The sequence below is a fragment of the Lactuca virosa genome, chromosome 7 (assembly GCF_052849685.1).
Source record: "Lactuca virosa cultivar CGN04683 chromosome 7, Lactuca_virosa_CGN04683_v6, whole genome shotgun sequence".
Taxonomy (NCBI): domain Eukaryota; kingdom Viridiplantae; phylum Streptophyta; class Magnoliopsida; order Asterales; family Asteraceae; genus Lactuca; species Lactuca virosa.
Genome location: NC_136432.1, coordinates 97,741,231 through 97,761,911, shown reverse-complemented (window position 1 = coordinate 97,761,911; position 20,681 = coordinate 97,741,231).

Sequence of the window (20,681 nt, the reverse complement as noted above, 5' to 3'; positions counted from 1 at the left end):
GGCAAAAACAAAAATGAACACCTTTACAAAATTAGGTCTACAGATCTAATTAGCAACCCACGTGACCAAGAGTATTTTTGGATAGAACAAATGAGAACAACATGCATTTAAGACAATAACGTGTTTTATTCCGAACAAGAAGAGGTTAAATCAACACTAGTCTAGATTATTAGTCTGATTTTGAAAACAAATATATATGAATTTTTTTTATTTAGAGACTTATTTTGAAAGTCAACGTTTAAGGTTTATTATCAAGTTTTAAATGGTGTGAGATATGATACTAGTAAGGTTGAATCATAAACTTTGTGAGTCATGGTGAGATCATTACGTCTTTTAGGAATTGCTTTAAAGCGCCCATTTTACATATAATTTATAATCATATATTTACATATACATGTTTTATAATATTACTCAATTATATTTCAGAATTTAATTACACATAAAAAGAAAAAATTAAATAATTACAGATTTTTTTAAATAACTAAATTTTATTAGCTAGCAAGATGCATGAACAAAAAATAATTACAAAAGAATAATAGCCAAAAATGATTTTCTAACTAGAGAACTCCTGTTAGAGTTTCAATTCACAAACCAAAAAATAATGATTGGAAACTATTTTATCAAACACAGTATCTTTCATTCGTTTTTTGCGACCCAAACACCAAAGAATATATTTATGCGGCCATCACCTACAAATCATAGACCAAATATCCAACGCCACCTCACACTGAATCACCACATGATTTTGACAAATTGGACACATAAAAAAAGTCCAATTCAGTTATCCTTTCGAAAAATTATGCCTTGTTGGCACCCAATCAAGATACATTTTCGAAACCAAAATATTCACATTTTTTAGAACAAACAAATTCAATCTAGTCGCTTTGCTTCAATACCCACAACATGCATGAAATCATCAATATGGTTTCTAGTAGAGTTCATCGGAAACTCTTCTAAAAAAAACATGTAACCAAGAGACCACTTATCTGGTTCGTGGGAGAACCTAATCGTGGACAAGCGGTGAACCAAAGCCTAGAGTTGTTCAAACTTTAGCCCCACAGTAAACACATGAAAACCATGATTACATCCGATTATTGTTTGAAAAAACCCAAAGTTTGAGTAGATTATAAACATGTAATTTATGTTATTGAACATTAATTTTAAATATGTTTTTCTAAAACATAAATCGACTTAAAATGTCCTTTTTTATATGCAATTCACTTAAAAGTTATATTATTTGGGCTTTTATTAATTTATTTAAAATAAGGATGATCAATTTGTTTAAGCAAGCTCTATTTTCAATTAGTAGGTATAATATTTGATGAGTCACAAAGTCAAAGATCCATATCCAACCAAGCCAAACCTTGAAATCAAGAAAAGGTCATCTTTGTCCCTTACACAAAGGGCAACCCCCTTATACCAACTCAAGGATCCACTCATCCACATCAGACAATATAGATGGATTTGACACCATAACGTATATGAATGAATATAATTCTAACTCCTAAGATATTCTTTTATTCCCCTTATTTTTAAAACACAACCTGAAAATATATATCAAATTTACGTCATTCTCTAGAAAATATAATACACCCAAACGAAAACTGATTGTCATGCTGACAATTGACATGGCAATAGAGCATATAGTATGGGTGTTGCTAAAATATAGTTATATAGAATAAAGTTTCGTAGCCAAAAAAGACACGTAATGCCATTGGAAAATTTCCAAGTCTAATTTAAGATGCTTCTGAAAGTCAAGTTGACTTTCTTATAATAAATTAAAAGATTTTGTTTTGAAACTGAACAATGGAATATTTGAATTTTCAAAATCTATTAATAAAATGTTTTATTTGAGAGTTTCCCTCACGTTTCGACAAAATTATTATAGATTATATTATATTTTCAAGTAAAATTAAATCATTATCCTACCATAAAAAAATACTACATACACAACCTGTTGTTTTGTTTGTGTACGCTACTCTTATCTTATGTATATTGAACAACAAAACATATAAATATTCACATGTTACATACTTCCACCGAAGTCCATCATATAAATGAGGATATTAGCTCTAATTCCATAATATTCTATGTTAGGAAAGATTATATCAATAATGATATTAGCACTAGTTCCATAATATTTCAAATAATAAAAGATGACAATATTACCTTGTTTGTCTTTCAATATCTTTTTTTTAAACAACAATGATATTATAAAAGGAACACCTCAATAGCAAGTAGCTAATAGAAGCCCCAAACCAAGTACATGAAAATAGAGAAGACAGTAAATGAATTACAATTACATCAAATAAAAGGTGAGACAATCCAGTCTTCCCAACTACAAAGAATTCACCTTTGCCCCTATTTTTTATCCAGATAAACATCGTGGACTTAATGTTCTCGACAACTTTACGCGGGTTAGAAAATCTTGCCTGAAACAACCGTTCATTTCTGTTTTTCCAAAGCATCCAAACCAGACCATAGCAGATAGCAATGAGTCGCTTTCGTTTTTTTGGATTGTTTCCCCATTTAGCCGCAAAGTCCACAATATCCACCACTTCGTTTACTTCAATCGAATTAATCCCACACCACTTGAAAATCATCTCTCGCACCATTACCACAAATGGGCAGCTAATAATAATGTGGTTGGCACATTCAGGCCCGTGAATGCTTTCACGAACCACATCGAGTCGAGTCAAGATTAAGACCTCTGTGAGATAGTGCCATCGCAGAAGGAATCCGTCCTTGCATAGCTCTCCACACAAAGCAAGTTACCTTTATGGGGACAAGCTTACTCCATTTGATCATAACCTGTTGATTGTTGATGGGTAGCGTTTGATCAATCTTTTGCCTAGCATGTGCACCGTATAGTTTCCATCAGGGCTTAGTTTGCATTTAATCTCATCTGGACCAGGTTGTAGCCGAATAGTTGTGATGACATTTGTCAAATTCTCCAACTCAAGCCCACATTTGTTGGACAAGAACTCCAACTCCACTTGATTCCATCTGCAAGAATTCGGATACTTACCTTACACTGTTTCTTAGTTTCTAGAGCATAAAGTGAAGGGAATGCAGTCTTTAATTTACAAGTTCCAATCCAAAAATCATGCCAGAATTGGGTATTATTCCCGGACTTGATCACCTGCTGAAATATATCATCAAAACTAAGACCCAACCTTTCAATGTCCTTCTTAGTCCCCGATATGTTGTTCCATACATCGGATATTTATTTTCTTGACAATTGCTCAACCGGTTTATTAGATAAATTATGAATTCCTGAAATAACCTTGCACCATAAGGATGAAGATTCGTTTCTTAACCGCCACCACCATTTCACCATAAGAGCTATTTTTGTCTTTCGATATCTGATTACAACTTTTCTTGAGTTTGTATGAGTGACATTGTGAAGACTGGAATTCGAAAACGTGGAAAGTTTACAAATTAAAACGTCCTAAGAATTTAAAAACTACTGTTACAAGAAAAAAATATACTAAATATGGTAAACACTAATATTTGGTTATCAACTGCTTCTATGATCATCATAGAATGTAAATTAAAATGTCCTTAAAACAAGATGATCTCTAGACTTGAACTTAAGACCTTATATATAAATCATCAAATGTGGTGATAAAAAAATATATTAAGGGTGTGTTCGATATAGAACTATTGACAGCTCCTTGAAAAAAAAAAACTTTGGTTATGTAGTTGAAGTTTTTAACTTTTATTATAAACAAAAAACTCAAAATTCCAAAAGCTATTTCAAATAGTTTTTTAAAACTTTTAGTTTTTGAATTTTATCTAATTTTATATCTTTCAAAGTTATCAACTATTTTTGTCGAAAATTTATGCACAAATAAAAACTACAACTTTCAGTTACCTGTTACCAACTTCCAACTTTTAATTATCAGCTAGTTTTGCCAAACACAACTTATCTTTGTTGTATTAGATTTTGGGCTATCGTCCCTACTTCTATTATCCACCAAAATATATTTTGATTGTATTTTTGTTTTCAAATGAGAATGATTCCATTATTTTTCCTTATATTCGATTCAATCTTTTGCTGAAGATTAATAATGATTACGAACTATCTAATATGATAGTAAACTTTATAGTGGTCTTAGTTACTATCTAATCAATTAATATGACAGTAAACTGAAAGATTAACAGATGCTAATATGCGAGACAAATGTTCAATGTTTTAGAGTAGTCTTAGTTACTATCTAATCAATTTGTTTATAATAGTTGCAATAAAATCACATTTATAGTGGGGATTTAAAGTAGCACTAAAAATCAAAGTGAATATCAAACTTTTATTAGAAATGAGTCATCCCGTCCTAACCAAATTAGTATCTTGATTTGCATCTTACGACGTGCCCAATATTGTGAACCATGTTAATTTTTTGTCTTTCAGTTCCACCATTTGTGTTAGATTGTCAAAACAAGTATCCGGAATGCCATGAATAAATATGAAATCTAAAGAACAAGTCCATAATTGCTTTGATATGTTTGAATAAAATAGGTCTCTTTACCGCTCCTTGTATTTAGGTTTGTTATCTTGTTTAGTAGGATCTACGGTAATTTGTCGTTAGATTGAAGAATCCACCCAAAAATACGTACGTTTTTTTTTTGCAGAACAAAAACCCTAATCCAAAATCTGAAGAACCATTATGGAATGGATTTTTATTTAATTGTATATGTATAGTTAGGTGTTATTAGATGTTTTTCATTATGTAGTTAAATATTATTTTCAGAAAATTTCAAGAATAGTGGTTATCAATTTTTTATGGTTTTGGTTCAAAAAAGCTTAGACTTACATTAGAGGTCCAAAATCAGATACCTTTTGTGGTTTTGATAAAACTCATTATCATTATTATTATTATTATTATTATTATTATTATTATTTGTAAATTTGGTCCCTTCCGAACTTGCATTAGGGTTTATGTTGTACTTTACCTATAAATACAGGTTGATAGCTTCGGTCTCAAGAGAACCGTATTGCATTGTAATATTGTTTTCAAGCTTGTAAATAAGAATACTCTCTAATAACCTTAGGCGTAGGTCATATTGATTGAACCACGTAAATATTGTGTCTTTATATACGTTTGTTTCTTCTCGTTTCTTCTTGGCAAGTGGTATTAAAGCTATGGTTTACTCTTTTGATTGAAGAGATACCTTCCCATAGATTTGAGTTGGAGAAATTCAATGGCTCGAACGACTTCACTTTGTGGAAGGTGAATATAAAGGATCTTCTGGTTCAACACGGTTATGCATGGACTTTAGAAGGAGAAGCAAAACAACCAAAAAACATGGATGGAATGCTAAAGAAGGATATTCTGGGAAACATGCACAACCTTAATTCTGTTATGCTTGGCTGATGACACTACTAGAAAATAGCCCTTTAATGACACGCGAACCATGGCACGCATTGATTTACGATACGCATTTTTTGCGTATCCTAAAAATAATGTCATCTTTCCAAAATTCGAAGGATAGAGGACACGCATTTATGCGTGCCCTAAAATTAGTGTCCAATAAATAAAAAAATTACAAACACGGAAGGCGCTTATCTTAAATGCGTGTCCTCTAAAAATGTCGCTTTATAATTTTTACTAACGCACGTTTCTTATCACACAGAAGACTGCGACTCCTTGATAGTTAAGGGGGAAAATGAAATCCCCAAAAATTTGAACACCCGCCTTCCTTTTCCTCTATACTCTCTCCACCCGCCTGATCGACTTCATTCTCTCTGCAAACCCCTTCCTCTACGATCGACTTGCGCTTCCTTTTCTCTGCAAACCCTAATCGAACATATCACACTTGCCATGGTAATATCTTCATCTTTCACAAAATAGACGATCGAACGAAGAACTAGGGCTTTTCATGAACCAGACATCACAAGTTTTTTTCACAAGCTAACGACTGCAGAACCAATGTAGTTGTTATTAATCGAGTGCAAGAAATGAAATCAGAATTTAGAATGAATTATGAACACACGGAGTAAATATGATATAGTTGGCTCGATTATGCTTTTGAAAGATACAGAGAAAACATAGAGTACAAGTAGCAAAGACTCCAAAAGATTACTCTAACTCTAGTACCTATCCCCTATTTATAGGGATGACAAAAGTATACAAAAAATACATAAGGGATTAAACATTAACTCTTCGACATACAGATACCCATATGCAAGACATACAAGACAACTTCAATATTAATACAGAACAAAGGACGCTTCGACAACTTACAACTATTTCGACCCCATCATTCTCCTCCTTTGTAAGCAGTGTCGAATCCTAAGTCATCAGCATCTGGGTTGCTTGATGTATAACCCTCCTTATCTCAGCATACCAATTGATTGTTTTTCGAAGTTCTGCTTTGTCACCATCATTGTTCTTTTTGCAACTATTCATACGAACTAGAAGATTCGTATACTGAGAACTTGTATATCTTTCCACATCACAAGCTTGAAAAAGGAACTTAGTGTTTTTCCCTTTCTTGTTTTTCCCCATAAAAACAATTCCAAATGGCTTCATACAGATCTCTCCATCTTCATAACCTTTCAGACTTCCTTTACCCTTCAACAAAGATTGGGGCAATGTTACTTGTTTTCCCACTGCCATATCCAATTCCACATCAGTCTGTGCAAGACAATCGAAGTAATTTTCGATGAACAACTTAATGTGAGCAAACCCAATCAAGAAGTCTTATTTGTTTGTCATTTGTAGCTTCGAAACATCTACTCCTTTCAAAAATTTTGCTACACTAATGAGATCGTTAAGATTCATCAATGGAAAGTCTGCTACCGAGAAGTCGAAGGCAACGTTGTTAGCTCGAACAATATAATATCGAAAATTCTGCAACATCCCTTCGAACAAGACATCCTTAGAAATGTTGAGAACTCTAACAATTTTAACTAATGACCATATCTCTTCTTCTCTTTTTGAAAGAACAACATGGAATCGAAGCTTCAATGTTGATAGGAAAGTCCTACTGATTAAAATTAGCGTTCTCAGTATTGTAGCTTTTCTTGGGAACTTTTTCAAATTCGTGCATCACTCCACTGAAGACTGATGCTTCGATGGTCTCATAACAGTAGGGTTGTGTTGGATCACCCTTCTCTAGACTAGGAGGATCACTTTGTCTTTGTCGAAGAATGCTTTGTATTTGCCTTTGCCATTCTATTTCTTTTTCTAAGGCCTTTTTCTTTTCTTCAGCAGATGGTTCGTTTAGGACTCCCTTTCCTTTCCTTTTCAATTCTTTAGTTGTCAGAGGTGGCTACGAACCTGATCTACCTGTAGACGAACCAATTGATGGGTTTTGGGCATTACATCAATCCTATGGTGCACATGCAAACCCTAAAGCTTTGGATCTAGGTTTCTCTAACTGTACATGCAAATCATCCAAAGATTGTAAACCCTGATACTAGCATACAAAAATCGAAATTAATAACTAAAACAAGTTTAGATGATTACCTTTCAATTGTAGCAAGAATATTCAACCTTTGAGAGCTTTTGTATCACAAGTGTAATACCTCTAATCGATCACAAACACCAAGGCAATTGGAAGAATGTAAGATAGAGAGGGGAGGGAGGTGATTTTCGGCTCTAGCAATCCTTCTAGGGTTAGGGTAGCTGAAAAATGTGATGCCTAGGGTCCCTTTATATAGGTGAGCTGCTAGGGTTTCAGTCAAAACCCTAATTGGATTGCTTAGGCCTTAAGCAGTCCAAAGGAACCTTCCAGAATAAGGCCTTGGACGAATTCAAGGTGGGCTTCCCTCCTTGATTTCGTCCACCCCATTCCTAAGGGATCCTCAACCCAAAATCTAATTATCTTATAATTGCAATACCAGTCCCCTAGGTTCAGTTTATATCTTTTGATCACAAAATTAATTTCTTAATTGATTATTGACCAATATTAATTAACCAATATGATTTCTCTTTTAATATATTATTCATATAATATAATAATAAACCATAACAACCTCTTTCTCTATAATTCATCCAGTCAAGTTGCATTGATGAAGACAACCCAAAAGGACCATGCTACAACCGGGTCAAGTACATACCAAATATAGTTATGGGATTAGACACCTAATCCTATAGTTATGGATTAGTCTAATAACTATAGATGCAAGTACGACTTCAAAATCCGATTAGCAATCGTAGCTCTCAAAAGCCGTTGTCGAACTCTGACACGTCCTTTAGATAAGGGATCGTACAGTCCTCCGTTCTCAAGATATCGTGTGGATAATCACATGGAACATAGTCATACTTATTGTCCATCAGTTTGTTTCTCGATCTCTGATGCGTCTGACATAGAACTTAATTGAACACATCAACTTAGTCCTGACCGGGCCCAACACATAAGTCAAACCAAATCATCGAGGGGCCCAAGATATCGCTTTTACCCTCGTAGGATAAAAGGAACAGATAAACTTTAACTTATATGCATTTACTATTTGCTCATCAAATCATACACAACAATGCGTTTTATAACATCAAGTTACTGATGCGTTTACGCATTATCAATGCACAACCAACTTGCAAACAATAAACCATATATCTAGGTTTAAAGACTATATGATATTATCATCTCACAATCACTTGTGATTAATTCCATGAAGTGATTCATGTGAGTGCGGGTTTAATCCAATACTCAAATCATATTTCATAAGCACTAATGAACGTTGCAGCAAACTTTTGCTATGTCTAAATGCTTAGACAATCTACAAACCAATTCATGACAGTCTTCTTTCATACCTACTTCCAAAGTATGATCGACTGTGGACAGTTTAAATAATCTTATTATTTAAGAAGTCAAAACATGCAAAAATGAAACAATAGTAAATAATTAACATAGGACAGTAACATTACTCATAAATAATACTCTTTTATTTAATCATCAAATGCTAATTACAATTTATCTATTACAAGTTTCTAAAGCTATCTAATCACTAAAACTAATATCGTCCTTCAGCCCAATGCTCCTAGCGTGCTGCAAGTGCTTAACCCTACTCAGTCCCTTCATAAGTGGATCTGTTGGGTTATCTTCTGACGATACCCTCTTACTACGAGGAGTCCCTCTTCTACCCAATGTCTAATAAAATGATATTTCCTGTCGATATGTATGGATCTGCCATGATCCCTTGGTTCCTTGGTTAAGGCAACCGCACCTTCGTTATCACAGAAAATTTCCATAGGCTCCTTTATGGCTGGCACAACTCCAAGGTCTTCGATGAAGTTCTTCAACCATATTGCCTCCTTTGACGCTTCGCTTGCTGCTATGTACTCTGATTCACACGTTGAATCAGCTACGATCTCCTGCTTGGAACTTTTCCAAGTCACTGCTCCTCCATTCAGGGTAAGGACCCAGCCCGACTGAGAGCAGAAATTATCCCCGTCAGTCTGAAAACTAGCATCACTATACCCTCGCACCCTTAAGTCATCACTCCGACCGAGGATAAGAAACCATTCCTTAGTCCTTCAAAGGTACTTAAGAATATTCTTGACTGTGATCCAATGTGCTCTACCAGGGTTCCCTTGATATCTGCTGACCATGCTCAAAGCGAAGGCCACATCAGGGCGAGTACAAGTCATAGCATACATGATCGAGCCAACTGCAGAAGCATAAGGTACTCGACTCATTTCTGCTATCTCAGCTTCGGTACTCGGGCATTGAGTCTTACTCAAGTTGGTATTGCTTTGGATTGGTAAATCCCCTTTCTTGAAATTTTCCATACTAAAACGCTTTAGTACCTTATCCAAGTAAGTACTTTGGCTAAGTCCTATTAGTCTTTCACTCCTGTTTCTCACTATCCTTATCCCAAGAATATAAGCAGCTTCTCCGAGGTCCTTCATAGCGAAGCACTTCCCAATCCAGGACTTAACCTCCTGCAAGGTTGGGACGTCGTTTCCTATGAGTAGTATGTCATCCACATACAAAATGAGAAAGCTAACTATACTCCCACTAGCTTTGACATATACACATGACTCATCCTCGCTTCTCGAGAAACCAAACTCTTTGACCTTCTCATCAAAACAAAGATTCCATCTACGAGGTGCTTGTTTCAATCCATAGATGGATTTCTCAAGCTTACACACTCTATTAGGGTGCTTTGCATCGAAAAAACCATCTGGATGACTCATGTATACATCCTCAACCAACTTCCCATTAAGGAAGCGGCTTTGACATCCATCTTCCATATTTCATAATCATGAAACGCAGCTATGGCTAGCATGACCCTTATAGATTTAATCTTCGCTACTGGTGAGAAGGTCTCATCATAGTCAACTCCAGGAGTTTGAGTAAAGCCCTTCGCAACCAATCGCACCTTATACGTGTGTACTTTCCCATCCATGTCGGTCTTCTTCTTGAAGATCCATTTGCACCCGACCGTGTTACGACCTGGCACATTGTCAACCAAGTTCCAAACTTGATTGTCATACATGGACTGAATCTCGCTGTCCATAGCCTCTTTCCACTTTGCAGACTCCGGTCCTGCCATGGCTTCCTTGTAGTTGTTAGGTTCATCCAAATTTATCAGTGTACCATCATTAATAAACGTATCACCTTCAGTAGTAATATGGAAACCATAAAACTCAGGTGAAACACTAACTCTACTGGAACGTCTTAGAGGTAGGGACTCGTCAATCGGTTCAACAGGAGTTTCCTCCTCAGGTTGAGCGCCAGTGTAAGAGGTTCCTTCATCGCTTGATTCTTGAAGCTCTTCAAGATCAATTTGCCTCCCACTGTCGTCTTGGCATATGAGTTCTCACTCTCGGAAAATACCTCTCCTCGCAACGAAGACAACATTGTCACTCGGTCTATAGAAGAGATATCCAAAGGACTTCTGCGGATAGCCGATGGAAATACACCGCTCACTACGAGGTTCGAGCTGGTCGTGAGTCTCTCGTCTTACGAAAGCCTCGCAACCCCAAACCTTGATATGTGCCAACGAGGGAACTATCCCGGTCCACATCTCGTGAGGTGTTTTGGCGACCTTCTTAGTAGGGGCTAGATTAAGGATATGTGCGGCAGTCTCTAAGGCATACCCCCAGAATGAGATAGGTAACGAAGCATGACTCATCATGGAACGAACCATGTCCAACAAGGTTCGATTGTGCCTCTCAGCCATACCATTCAACTGCGGTGTCCTAGGCGGCGTCAATTGCGAAACAATTCCGCATTCCTTGAGGTAGTCGTGGAATTCAAGACTAAGGTACTCACCACCTCGATCGGATCGGAGCATCTTAATTTTCCTACCCAGCCGATTCTCCACTTCCTATTTAAACTCTTTGAACTTTTCAAAGGTTTCTGACTTGTGCTTGATTAAGTAGATATACCCATATCTGCTATAATCATCAGTAAAAGTCACATAGAAGCTGTCACACCCCGGCCGTCGGCGGAAACACCGGGCAGTGTAACGTCATTTCTCGTATCATAGTTATCAACTTCCTGAAAACACATGCATTTAAAAATACGTCAACATAAAGTTGGTGAGTTCACAGGTTTGACTCCATAAAATAATACATTTTCCATGTTCAAAAGTATAGTTTTGAAAGTATCATTTTAACTCACCAACGTTTAGCATATATATCCTAGGTATAAAAGTTTACTTACCAAATAAGTAGTTTACCTATAAGTCTCATATACTATGAATATAAGTGTTTGTAATTCCATACAAACGAAAGTTACTACGTATAAATCTTATTTCAATTCTATACGAGTAAAATCGCTACGTATAAATCTATTTCAATTCTATACGAGTAAAACCGCTACGTATAAATCTATTTCAATTCTATACGAGTAAGTAGGATAGGTGTAGTGGTCTACTTAATATACAAGTAATATACCTACTAGATTCTTATACTTAGAGTATAAGTCTTTGGGGAACTTATACTTAACATTCATACTTGTATATCGACAAAGTATAATGCTTCTAAAGTTGTGCTACCATGAGTCTGTAGCTGCGACTGTATGACTTAGTTTTATACCTCTTATTGTTATTACAAGGATCACACATTGCAGTAGTACAAGGATTACACCTTACGGTATTAAAAGGATTTCACCTTGCGGTAGTACAAGGATCACACCTTGCGGTAGTACAAGGATTTCACCTTGCGGTAGTACAAGGATCACACCTTGCGGTAGTATAAGGATCACACCTTGCAGTAGTACAAGGATTACACATTACGGTAGTACAAGGATCACACCTTGCGGTAGTACAACAACTATAATTAGAATTAAAACCCGGTTTTATCTTGACATAAAACCAATAACAACAACATATAACATACCTGGTTTTATCTTGACATAAAACCAACAATAACAACATACTTATCAATTAACATATAGAACTTCTGAGTATAACTCTGGAACTATATCGCACACAACACATATATATATATAGAATCCTAAGTATAACTCAAGATCTACATTAGTATACTACTATAACAATAACATACTAACAACTTTACGTTAGTTGTATAATTTCATATACGAAATAACTATATCCCGGTTATTATAACTATCTACGTTGATACTAATATACTATCATATAGACATAATAATAACGTATATATAATATTTAGCATGCGTTTTCCCCCGAAAATATTAGAAAGTGGGGCCGTGAAACTCACCTTAATAGCGTGATTTTATGTAATCTAAGCAGAAACGGTCATCGTACGAGGTCGTCGGGGCTCGGGATGCAAGAGGGCTTCAGCAAAGGAGAGAGGAGAAAGGGAAATGGTGTAAGGAATAGCTGAAGTCGGACCTGCTATTTATAGGAAGGATTTTGGACCCTTACGACGTGAGAAACTCATTGTTCACGTCGTGAGTTCCAAACTTATCTCTTCGTAGACTTGCCATCCGTCTTCTAGCTTCCGAAGGTGGCAAAATGACTCCTCACGTCGTGAATTATCAATGTTCACATCGTGAGTTTGGATCTTATCCCCTCGCAGCCTCGTCACACCTTCTAGATCCGAAATGTGGCGGTTTGACTCCTCATGTCATGAGTTTTTGTGCTCACGTCGTGAGTTCAGTCAAATTAGGGTTTCTGACAGCGAAATCTTCGGAAGGCCATAACTTTTGCATACGAACTCTGTTTTTGACGTTCTTTATATCCACACGTAGGTATTTACGAGTACTACAACTATCTTTAGACTAAAATATCTAATTCTAAGTCTATTTTTAATTCCTCTTTTTATAGAGATTTATAGTGTTCGGTTTTTCATAACTTCTTCACGCGAAGTCAGATTCAGACGTTCTCTACATTTTTGGAATCGTATGGACGTATACTTTTAGTTGTATCATAAAATATGTATGAAAGTTCATATTTATATTAGAATTATCATGAAATACATAGTGAGTTTACTACATTACTAGTTTTAACAAAATCACATTTACATGATTCGTATAATCACATGTGATTGTTATTGACCTAATTTTGACGGGTTTTACATTCTCCCCCCGTTGAAGTAAATTTCGTCCCGAAATTTATTTTGTACCAGGTTCCACTGCAGAGTCCTGGATAGCTTCCCTGCTTCCTATTACGAATGCCCTACCACGGCCTAACTTCCTTGACTCCTTAACTTTGGACATTCCTTCTTGATATGTCCAATTTCACCACACTCAAAACATGCTCTTCCTCCATCATAGCCTGTTCCAGTGTTTGTTCCTTGATTTTCTATTGTAGGTGTTGTGCTCCTGCAGTAATTTGCAGTGTGTCCCCTCTTTTTGCACTTCATGCAAATATAACAGTCACCTGCGTGCTGATGGTTACATTGACTGCACCATGAACAGTTACCTAGGTGAAGACGATTGCACTGAGTGCACATTGGGAGTTTTCCAGCATACTTCCTTGGTTGTAGGGGTATTGTTGTTGTGGTTGCATAATTAGTTGTCACATCTTGTCTCTCCTCAGATGATTGTATGGGATTTTTCCCATTAAATTTGCCCTTGTTCGTTCCAGATTCAGGAGACTCAGCTATGAATCCTACTTGGATTTCTATGCTGGTTAGCTGATGAGCTATACGCTTTGGACTGTCATATGTTGTAGGCTTCGATGTGATCACCATTCCTTTGATTTGCGATGCTATACCCCAGATATATCGCTCGATCTTCTTGTATTCCGGGGTTACTAGTGCTGGACACATCACCACAAGATCATTGAATCTAGCGGTATAAGCATTTATCTCTGAACCCTTCATGGTTAGGGTCCACAATTCTTGTTCCAGCTTATGTATTTCCTCCCTGGGACAATACTCCTCTACTAGCATCCTCTTCAGCTCTTCCCATTGCATGGAATTGGAAGCATCAATACCCGTTGTATTCACATGGCTGTTCCACCATATAAGTGCTGCATCAGCGAAGGTACACACAACAAATCGTACCTTACATTCGTCCGGACAGAAGCTTATTTGAAATACTGATTCTGTCTTTTCAATCCACCGGGTCAAGCTAACAACCCCTTCCGTTCCATGGAAGCTCTTAGGTTTGCAATTCATAAAATCCTTGTAGGTACACATTCTGGCGGTCCCTACATTACCTTCATTTCTAACTCCTCCTCTTGTGACATTAGCAAGAGCTGCAACGATTCTCTGGGCTATGATTTCTTCAAGTTCTGCTGAACTTATTGGAGGGTTTGTTTCTCGTGGTGGTGGTTGCGGTTGTTGTTGTTGTTGTGGTTCTGGTCGTTGGTTAAGGTTTAGACGAGCAGTATTTCTTCTAGGCATTTTGTTTAGTTCCTATATATTTTAGATCACTAAGTGTTTAGTCTATCAAATATTACTCCCAATTTAAATAGTTCATATGATCTGATCATAATAAAATATAGTTGTACACCTACACCTAGTTGTGATAAGATCTATGCACATATGAACTTTAGTTGGAATATCTGATCTAAATCCTTGAGATCAAAAACATTTCGGGTATTTAGGTGTATTCTTATTGCGGGTCTGAGTCTTCATATATGACTCTATATTTATTATTTGTTGTATTCATGCTCAATTAATTGTTACTTCAGGTCTAGCTGATAAGACACCGACCAGTCAGTACAGTCGAAGGGCAGGATCATTTTAGCATATAGCCGTTCTGAAATCCAGCAACCCAAATCGACATGTCTATCCTGTCACCGCTCCCGTAAGTAGTCCTTCAGTAGAATATTTAATAAGACTTTATATTGTAGGCTAAGGGATATACCTAAACCTAACAGAGTAAGCCCTAAACTATAGTCGTGCTTTCCTAAGAAAGTACTAATTCACTATAGTTAATAGCTCTGATACCAACCTGTCACACCCCGGCCGTCGGCGGAAACACCGGGCAGTGTAACGTCATTTCTCGTATCATAGTTATCAACTTCCTGAAAACACATGCATTTAAAAATACGTCAACATAAAGTTGGTGAGTTCACAGGTTTTGACTCCATAAAATAATACATTTTCCATGTTCAAAAGTATAGTTTTGAAAGTATCATTTTGACTCACCAACGTTTAGCATATATATCCTAGGTATAAAAGTTTACTTACCAAATAAGTAGTTTACCTATAAGTCTCATATACTATGAATATATTGTAATTCCATACAAACGAAAGTTACTACGTATAAATCTTTTTTCAATTCTATACGAGTAAAATCGCTACGTATAAATCTATTTCAATTCTATACGAGTAAAACCGCTACGTATAAATCTATTTCAATTCTATACGAGTAAGTAGGATAGGTGTAGTGGTCTACTTAATATACAAGTAATATACCTACTAGATTCTTATACTTAGAGTATAAGTCTTTGGGGAACTTATACTTAACATTCATACTTGTATATCGACAAAGTATAATGCTTCTAAGTTGTGCTACCATGAGTCTGTAGCTGCGACTGTATGACTTAGTTTTATACCTCTTATTATTATTACAAGGATCACACATTGCAGTAGTACAAGGATTACACCTTACGGTAGTACAAGGATCACACCTTGCGGTAGTACAAGGATTACACATTACGGTAGTACAAGGATCACACCTTGCGGTAGTACAACAGCTATAATTAGAATTAAAACCAGGTTTTATCTTGACATAAAACCAATAACAACAACATATAACATACCTGGTTTTATCTTGACATAAAACCAACAATAACAACATACTTATCAATTAACATATAGAACTTCCGAGTATAACTCTGGAACTATATCGCACACAACACACACACACACACACACACACATATATATATATATATATATATATATATATATATATATATATATATATATATATATATATATATATATATATATATATATATATATATATATAGAATCCTAAGTATAACTCAAGATCTACATTAGTATACTACTATAACAATAACATACTAACAACTTTACGATAGTTGTATAATTTCATATACGAAATAACTATATCCCGGTTATTATAACTATCTACGTTGATACTAATATACTATCATATAGACATAATAATAACAACGTATATATAATATTTAGCATGCGTTTTCCCCCAAAAATATTAGAAAGTGGGGCCGTGAAACTCACCTTAATAGCATGATTTTATGTAATCTAAGCAGAAACGGTCAGTGTACGAGGTCATCGGGGCTCGGGATGCAAGAGGGCTTCAGCAAAGGAGAGAGGAGAAAAGGGAAATGGTGTAAGGAATAGCTGAAGTCGGACCTGCTATTTATAGGAAGGATTTTGGACCCTCACGACGTGAGAAACTCATTGTTCACGTCGTGAGTTCCAAATTTATCTCTTCATAGACTTGCCATCCGTCTTCTAGCTTCCGAAGGTGGCAAAATGACTCCTTACGTCGTGAATTATCAATGTTCACGTCGTGAGTTTGGATCTTATCCCCTTGCAGCCTCGTCACACCTTCTAGATCCGAAATGTGGCGGTTTGTGTAACGCCCCGATTCTCAGGTATTGTTTAGATAAGATTTATTGGGTGAAGCTCTACTCGACGAGTTGGTTGACCTACTCGTCGAGTAGCAACGGGGTGGGATCGCGTGTTAAGTGACCTACTCGACGAGTCCATATTGGGATTCAGCGAGTAGGAGCTGGCAGATGAAACCCTAAATCCCGGGGTTTTGCACCCTATTTAAGGAAGCATAAGCCTCCTTTGGCCTCTTTGAAGTCCTTTGAGAGCTCAGAGAACCCTAATTCGTGTGGTGTTTCATTCTTGTGTGTGTAAAGCTTTAGAGAGGAGATCTTGTGAGGAAAGGGGCTTGGGGAAAACAAAAGGGCTAGGAGCAAGGAAGTATGGGAGATCAGAAATCTACCTCAAATAACATCATTTGGACGTATCAAGTCGTCATCTTTTCTCCTTTTTCTTTCTAGACCTCTTTTGGTTGAGATCTAGGGTTTTTATGGTTTGGTTGAGATGGTAATGTGGGATATGAGCTAGATCTGAAGTTGTAACTTCAGATCTGTAACCTTCTTGGGTTCTAGAGTCATAAAGCTCTGATTTTGGTCGAGAATGAGGTCCTCCTTGTGCATAAATCCCCATTAAGAACTTAGTTTTGGCGTTAAGAGCCTTATTAGTCATGCATGCACGTAAAGTTTGCAACTTTACATGAAAAGCATGCCCTAGAAGCTTGGATCTGTGATTTGGAGCCGCTGTATGGCTCAAAACAAGTCTGTATGGAAAAAGGACTGAATGGACTCGGCGAGTAGCAAGGTTGACTCGACGAGTCACATGAAGATGGCCGTGAACTCGACGAGTTGGATGAACAACTCGGCGAGTCCGATGAAGATCACCATAAGACTCGACGAGTTGAAGAACAACTCGGCGAGTCGGATGAGTTTTCCCTAGGATATGTATACGTGTGTGCCCGTCGAGTGGCAAGGAGGGAACTCGACGGGTGGCCTTAGAGTTTGAATGGGAATCGAAGGAACTCGACGAGTCACCTCGATGACTCGGCGAGTGGAATGTGCTTCGAGGAACTCGGCGAGTAGCCAAGGGTACTCGGCGAGTTGGGGGTTAACATGGATTGTTGACCTTGACTGAGGACTTTGACTTTGACCAGGGGTTGACTGGTGGGTTATGGAGTACCTTATAGATTTAAGGACTTATGAGTATATTGTACTATGGTCATAGGTGGTGGAGCCTGTGTCAAGTGATCCGAGAATTGGAGTTTACCTTTCGAGTCGGCATCTGCAAGGTGAGTTATCCTCACTATATCGATAGGGTCTACGGCACCAAGGCCGGCCCTTTAGTTGTTATTGTTATGGTATGCTACATATGGTTTGGTCTGCTAGATCGGAATCAGGGTAGACAGTATGTTATGCTTTATGATCCGTAAGGATTGGTATGTTAGTGACCTGCTAGGTCGGTACTCTAGTTACGAGAGGATTCCATGGTTGATGATCAATATGACAGACATGTTTGATGTTTGTATATGCCAGTATATGATAGTTATGCGAACTTGGTTATTCGCTTATTGGTTGGGTTGAGGCGGTCCTGCTTTGTGCTGAAGGCCAACATACCCTATGAGCGGTCCGGGGAGACTGCAGGCCCACGAGGCGGACCAGTCATGCCGAAGGCTCGGGATAGATTCTGATAGACTGTAGGCCCGGTAGGGCGGTCCAGTCAGGCCGATGGCCCAGTATGCATGAATAGATTCAGATAGACTGTAGGCCCGGTAGGGCGGACCAGTCAGTCCGATGGCCCAATATGCATGATTGATTGATTGATTGTTACTGATATGGTATTGTCAGTGTGGTATTGGTATTTTGGGGGTAGCTCACTAAGCCCTCGGGCTTACAGTTTTTAGTTTATTGTTTCAGGTACTTCAGGAGATCGTGGTAAGGCGAAGGCGTGACCGTACCGCTCCTCATCCTTATGTTATGATTTTGGGAAACTCTGATGGATATTGATTTGAAAACATTTTGTAAACAATACTATTTGACTTTTATTTGTGATTTAAAAAGTTTGAATTTGGCGTGAAATTTTTGGACGTTACAAGTTGGTATCAGAGCCTTGGTTTGAGTGAATTGGAGGAACACTCGTGTGAATCCAGTCTCAAACCAAGGAGATTTTTGGGAAGTAAGTTTTAAAAATGGTTTTCAAAAGAAAGGATGGAGGATGCAGAGGGTACGATCAGCCGGAGCCTGTAAGTAAACCCCAAAATACCATACAGTTATTTGATATTCTGATATGTTAGAACAGCATGCTAGTGCTAGGCTAGGGATCTTCAGGAATCGCATGATAGATTTGCCTGATTATATGATACCTATTAGCCTAGGGTTTCTTGTATATGGGATTGACATCATAACTGTAGATGTTTAGTGTATGCATCACGGCCGTGTATAGTTAAGATCTTATAGTTTGAGAATGTCTGACTCGACCTTAGGGTAGGGTTGGATATTCGAATGTCTATCGGGTCCAGCGTTATGTGCGGCTAGCATACACTAGCGCTGCAGGGGCTGATGGAAGTTCCATGGAGGTGTGAGTTGTGCAGAGCTGTGGGATCAGTAGTGAGATAGGCGATGTCCCCTAGTAGTGAGGGTTGAGCGCACATTATGTTGAGTATAGTATTAGGGAATTGTGGTGATACTTGAGACAAATATGGGTAGGTGTGGAAGGTAGTATGGGCCCGTACTACTGGAAGCACAGGACCCATACGCGTAGCAAGGAAGTCACAACCCCTAGGATTTGTGAGTTTTGGTCTCCCGATATTATGTTGTGTATCTGATGTCTTGAACGTATCTTTCAGTATGGTGGTGACGAGACGTTTTGCTGCTGGGTCCGGATCAGGATCGGGATCCGGATCAGGGTCGGGACAGGGGGACGGGGGGCCAGAGGTGCCGGTAGCACCTGAGCCCGTGGTTCAGATGGGGACTGAGGAGCTGGATGCCAGGATCCGGGAGATTCTGCACGATGAGGTCCCTGCGGCTTTCCGAGCGCAGCTACCAGAGATGTTTGGGTCGATTAAGACCGCGATGGTTGAGTATTTTGATGAGCGATATGCAACTCTGACAGAGACAGCAGCCGCTGCAGCCACTTCGGCTGTAACTGCGGCAGGGGTTGGAGGAGGAGCCGGCAGGGCTTTCCAGTACCGGGACTTCGATAATACGAAGCCCCCGACATTTGATGGTACTCAGGATGCGATCAGGGCTCTGCGGTGGTTGTCTGACGTGGAGGGCTGTTTCTTCACGTGCTCATGTCATGCTGGCCAGAAGGTCAGGTGTGTTTTGAACCTGCTTAGGCTCGGGGCAAAGGACTGGTGGAGATTGACGACAGTTTCATATTCTGATGATCAGCGGGCTGCTGTTACTTGGGAGCCGTTCCGGGATATGTTTCGCACCCGCTACGTTACGCGCGTGGAACGGGAGTGGCTTGCTCAGGAGTTTTTGACATTGATACATGATGGGGAGTCTATGATGGAGATTACCCGGATGTTCACGGAGAGGGCTATGTTTTGCCCGAAGTTTGCGTCGGAGCAGTCTCAGATGACTCGTTATCTGAGTATGCTCAAGACGGATATACGACAGTTTGTGGCTACACAGCGTTGTGAGACCCTCCTGGATCTACAGGAAGCCGCGAGGCGGCGTGAGTTGGAGATAGAGCTGCAGCTGAAGGAGCAGCATCAGGCACCGGCACAGTCTCAGCCGGCGCCTAAGCGGTCTAAGACCGCTGATGCATGGTCTGGGGGTCAGCAGAGCCGCACTTGTGGAA